The sequence below is a fragment of the Amphibalanus amphitrite genome, unplaced genomic scaffold (assembly GCF_019059575.1).
Source record: "Amphibalanus amphitrite isolate SeventyFive unplaced genomic scaffold, NRLGWU_Aamphi_draft 001477F_arrow, whole genome shotgun sequence".
NCBI classification, from domain to species: Eukaryota; Metazoa; Arthropoda; class Thecostraca; order Balanomorpha; family Balanidae; genus Amphibalanus; species Amphibalanus amphitrite.
Genome location: NW_024882970.1, coordinates 21,751 through 27,775, shown reverse-complemented (window position 1 = coordinate 27,775; position 6,025 = coordinate 21,751). Strand labels below are relative to the sequence as shown.

Genomic DNA, 6,025 nt, shown 5'->3' with positions numbered 1-6,025 from the left:
GCGTCCACCATCAGATCGATGTGCTCGCCGCAGGCTGCCATCAGCCGAGCTCCGTCTGAGTGCTGCGGTGTAGCCGTCCCCTCACCGCTGCCACCACTGGCCGTCCTCCCTGGGTCAGCCATCGCTGTGCTCCGTCGCGGTCAGGTCACACCCGCAGGCGGTGGAGGTAGGGCAGCTCGGTCACGGCTTACGTCACCGAAATGTGACCGCTGAAGGTGGAGATTTCAGTCCGATCTACTCCACCGATGGAACGCTCACGGGTCAAGAAGGCTGACTGATACCTGATTTGGTGTCCACCGAGGCTGATTTGCATCACTAATAGCTGTCTGTGACTCTAATTTACATCACTTTCAATCGTTCGACGTTCTGTGCGATAATTTTTGCCACTTTGTATTGTAGGAGGCACTCCTCACTATCATTCACGAACCACGACGTTGGATATGATCACTGTTTTCGTCCTCAGCCGCTACTTTCACCACTGGGCGTTGTCCTCAGCTGCAAGCTCCACCTCCATTTGCAATTTTCACCACAATTTCATGTCCTCAGGCCTCAGCTCCAGTTGTCACCACTATTCGTTTGAGGTGTGCGATTCTCAGGTGTTTCTACACAACACACACACGTCCTCCTATCGGTTGACGTTGAACTACCCACAATGACCAAGGCCGACTCGGACTGACGCTCCGCCACTGACCAACAAACTGCATGCACTTCCAGACACTTCCAGAACAATCTCACAGTGCAGGGACGAAACAAGAGGTGCAAGATTCACAGGTATTATGCTCCTCGCATTCAGAGATTTCAATGCTTTTAAACCTTTTTCCGTGTTTATGTAGGTATTTGTTACCCTTATGTTTAACTTTTTATGGAACTGTTAAAGTGAGTGAGTGTGTAATAATGTTTAAGGGTGTGTCTATATATAGGTATATATGACCTATGAAAATTTGGTCTGAAATTAGACCTCGCCTGTCAGTGGGCGATGCCTACTGGATTACTTTGGCCTGCCGGTTCACGATCTTTTTGATCAAATAAATGAATGTATGAAATTATAACCTATGTTGAAAAGGGAGCGTACACGGAATAATACTGAAATGATTACAAACCAAGTTACATAATATTTTTTAGTCGTACAATATACAAGAACAATAATAAGTCATCAAGAGTCAATTTAACATCTAGCCGTCCCATTGCCAGGCGCCCGGGTAGCTCAGTTGGTAGAGCGTTAGGCTTTTAACCTAACGGTCCAGGGTTCGAGTCCCTGTCCGGGCGTGGTTTTGTGTGGATGTTCGGCGTTGTGTGTCTTTTATGTGAATGCCTATTGTCTTAACTCTTAAGGCATTATTTTGAAATTCTTATCATTAATTTGTTACTATCCTCTTATTGACATTTATTCCAGACTTCACAGGACCTAAGTACGACATCAAATTGGGAAAAATAAATAAATTTGAGTGTATTAGTCCCACCCAATTCAGCAAAGACGTTCCAGTTCACCTGTTCAGCTATTCACCCTCCATGATCGTTGTATGAGTGTTCACATTAAACTAATCTCTGTTAATCAGAACAGCCAGTAACCGATGCAAAATAATCACGAATACTTCTTCATATTTAAAAACAAAAAAACGCATCAGAGCACCACGGTGGTAACATGAGCAAGCTTTAAACTCTTGCCGTTAGGTGGCAGGATAGTCATCCGCCAGATGGCAGGAGCGGCTGCTCGGGAACGCGAGCGAAAGCCCATACCAAGGCTATAGAACTCCGCCCATACCACGCGTCCTGGACACCGTTCCGTGCTTCTATCCTCAGGATACTGAAATCCTTCTCCTCCACGCCGCAACCCCCCTCCGGGCTGGACAGGCAACTTTATCTCATGCGGGCTGCTCCCTTGGAGCGGCACCGCTGCTCCCGAGGGAGCGCACCCCGTAGCCGGGTGCAGTGAGTGCCTTGGGGCTGGGTGGCCTGTCTTCGGACGGGCTCAGCCCCGGAGACTCACTAGGGTGCCTGCCCAGACCAATGTCTCCCCCTATATCCTATCATCCTCCCGGCTCTGAAATGGTCTTGTCAGACCGAAAGGGCCTAACCCAACAAAACAAAACAAAAAAAAAAAAACAAAAGCGTCCTGGACTTCCACAACACATTTGATAATCGTGACCAGTAGCGGCGGAACACCTTCAATTAAGGGGGGGGGGGGCACTGCCGCCTTTTGGACCCATTCTTCCCATGCAACCCAAAATGCCAAAATCTAAGGGGGCGCGGTGACCCAGTGCCCCCTCCCCGTCCCGCGGCCTATGATAGTGACGTCATAAAGTTTTAATGTTTTCCGATATGGAGCGTTTCTGATGTCACTGAGCATGAAACGGCAAACGCAGCGGCAAATGAACTAAACAGCATCTGCTGTCATCCTGACACATCTAAGTACACTTTCAACTAGATCCTGACCAGTGATCAGTGGTTCCACATATAAATTGATATCATATGTTGGATATATCGTGAGGAAACTAAGAGACGCCAATCTATAATTGGGCTTCTGACGTCCCTGTGACGTCATTTCGAATGGGATCGACACCAAATGTGGACACGACCTCGGCTAGATATTCAGGAATATGTGAGCAAAGTTTCGTTTCTCTATCTCTTCACATTTGGACGATATCGTCGCAGAAGTAAAGGGGGACAACTATATGCCCCCCCCCCCCCGGCGGCTGGTGGGTGGCGCGGAGGCCCAGCGGCCGCCGGGTTATACATTCAGGAAATTGGAAATAATTTTGGCGCTAATGTAATACGTGACGAAGCTGTCAGTGGTTTGACTCCTACTATGAATAGACGGCAAGACGACTACTGGTTGACCTGACCTAACCTAACCTGGCCTACACCAAATGCATCAATACATATTTAACCGAAACTAACAAGATATTCGTATCAGTATCCCGAAACAAACAACAGTCCCACTTTACGAAGCCTTAGCAAGTTCCGATTTCCCCGACTTTTGGGTCATTGACCTGCCATTGAAGTTCAATCCTAAGATCCCAAAATTGGATATCATCGGCTTCCTTTCGTCACGGGCAATACTTCGTTTTTCCTCGAAGCTCTGGCTCGATCAGGGGCTGCGCGGTAGGACACAGGTGGTCCTACGGAGCCCCTCTCCTTTCATGGTGTTAATTTAAAAGTTAAAATGCCAGTCACAAGCGTTATTAAATCGTAATCGTAAGCAATTCATAATTTAATTGTTGGGCCTATTGTTTATCAAGTTAAATTAGATAAATCAACCTAATAACATAAAAAAGCAATGATTGAACAACTTAAGATTTACGACTCATGAAGGCGTAGTGTCCTCAATACGATTTTATACTGCTCCTGTTATAGGTTATACCGGCCCCCACCGGACACGATTTGGTAGCCGAGGTCTGTGACGTCAGCCGGGCGTGAAGTTTTCCCTTCACCATAGGCTTCACACACAAACTGGCCGAAGTTCATGCCAGGATAGCCCGGCTTGAAAGTGCAAAAATGATTAAATTTTGCCCTCAATAGATTCATTGCTTCATTTTATAACTAAAAACGTCCGTTATTAGGCCTCAATGAAGGTAAAAAGTACTCAAAATCGAAGTTCAAGAAGATGCTGTCCGAGCACAGTCTGGTAACATCACGTGACCTCTTTTAAGCAGAATGTATATAATTCAAGGATGTTATTACACAATTGCTGCCTAAAAACATCATAAATAATACGCTTGTAACATTTATTGCTTCTATTTAAGTCATAATATTGCAAAACGCAAAGTTTATCATGGCAGTCACGTGACCAAAGGTATAGCACGGGTTGGGACAAACACTCAAAGGATTTCAAGTTTTTTAATTAAATTATATAAGTTTCATGATGAAATTGAAAGAATGTATTTTTTCCTAATGAAATACAAATTTTCGTATGTAAAATATTTTCCTTATGGGCGAAATTCTCCATATAAGAAATGTCAGTGACGTCACCAGGGCTTTACTCAAAACATCCGACCTACCTGTTTCTTATAGGTATCTTGGGTTATACCGCATAATGATACGGAGACAAGCCGTTTCACAGGTGCCCAGGGGGTCAACGACCTCCCCCCTCCCCGGGGTCATCGCCCTGCGTTTTCCTCACGCATGACACACGCATCGTGCGCACTCTTGCGTGCACGCATTGTGCAAATCTGCAACGCGGCGGCATGACCGATTAAAGCTGGCGGATTGACCCCGGACAAACCCGTTAAGCCCGACACACAGAGAACGTGCGTGAAAAAAGCGCAAACCGTTAGGTTTTATCTGGGGATTGCATGGGTGGGACAGGGCAATGGCTGAAAAGCTGAGATTTAGTGCGTGACAAAGTGTTGAGATTTATACACACCGCTGAGGAAGATTTAGTTAGGCCATTGGTTCGCTATGGCAGGTGCTTTACGAAATTTACGAAATTTACGAACTTTAGGTAGGTACCTATCCATAGCGATTATCATCGATTCGCTTAAAGGGAATAGTTCACTTTCCCGAAATCGTTTTTTTTTTTGCATTGGTTTTATTATTTTTGGGCTGAAAATGATCAGCAAAGAAATAAAAGCTATTTTATAAAAAAAAAGATTGTTTTCAATATTTTTATATAGAAAGAACTATATTCTATGTGAAATATATTGTTTGACACGGAGCTTATTACGCGTTTACAAAACATACATATTGCATAGTACAAACCCATTAGCTGTAAGCAGCATGCTGATTGGCTGACGAGTGACGGATAAGATGACGTTGCCGCATTCCTCAGCAAGGCACCCTTTTCGGAACGAGAAGTGGAACATCTTGGTCTAGCTAGGGTGATCGTTGGGCCGAAAAAGCTCCTGATTTGTGCTAGTCTCAGCTCAAGCTACAAAACTGCCATTCCAGTTCAAAACCCCATGTTAAAAGTGAACTATTTCCTTAAACTTAGTCATAACTTGGTCATAACTTAAAATCTTGATCACGGAGAAGTGTTCTATAGATCTCAGACACGTGCTTTCAAGCAGAGGCGGATCCAGCTCAGAGTTTGGGGGGGGCAAACAATGACAATTTATCGATTCTTTCCATGCATCGTCCATAGGCGTAATGTTAAAATTATGCCGTTTGGGGGGGGGGAAATGCCCATTTTGCCCCCCCCCCCCCTGGATCCGCCACTGCTTTCAAGCATTTCTTAGATGTTTCGGTAAATGTTGGTTTAACACGCGCACTGCAGCGGGTCTGAGCTGAACACGAACTGCAGGGGGGGGGGGTAAAAACACCCCCCTCCCCCTGAGATCTCGAAAACAGCGCAACGTAGCGACAAGCGGTAAACGGCGTTGAATAGGTTGAGATGAGATGTACAAGAAATAATGAGATCATTTTTGGGTCAGGTCAAAAACGAGGTCAGCAGAGGTCACCAAACTCAAAATGTTGCGATTTTTTAGCGATCTCGACATCCCTCCATATTTCCCGCTTTATCTCGGGAACTAGATGAGCTAGAAAGTTGCGAAAAAAAAGCCTTCGATTGCTGTTGAAACGCTCTTTCGCTGAACTGTCCTCAAATTTGACCTAACGTCAACGGTTCAGCCTATAGAGGTTATGTAATGTCAGATCAATATTGCAAATTTTCCGGAGATGCTTTTTCTGCAATAACTTTTCTTCCCAAAGAGATAGAGAAATAATTCACACACCATCGTTCTTATCTCGTCAAGGCGCATCGAATGGCATATAATATGACCTCGAAAGGTCAAGTTCAAAAGTTGACCTCAGGTCAAGGTCATGACCTGACCGAAATAGGTCATGTTGCAATCATTCGATCCGCATTGACGAGACAAACACGATAAACGTCAAACGGAGTCTCTATCTCTATTCAATTAAAAGTTATTGAAGAAAAACCGTTGGTGACCTCAGGTGACCTGAGATCGAGGTCATGTTAGGTCAAACACTGACCAAACTAGGTCAAGTTGCATCTTGATCGACGCGTCTTGATAAAATAGGCGGGATGGTGAAAGAATGACGTTTCTATATCCCATACTTTTCGACTTAT

At 45.0% G+C, this 6,025-nt stretch overlaps 1 non-coding gene across 1 annotated transcript; it reads left to right on the top strand.

The window, feature by feature from the left end:
- Positions 1–1,193: 1,193 nt before the first annotated feature.
- Trnak-uuu lies at positions 1,194–1,266 on the top strand. Its single transcript has one exon. It is a non-coding gene; the product is annotated as a tRNA-Lys (tRNA).
- Positions 1,267–6,025: the final 4,759 nt, after the last annotated feature.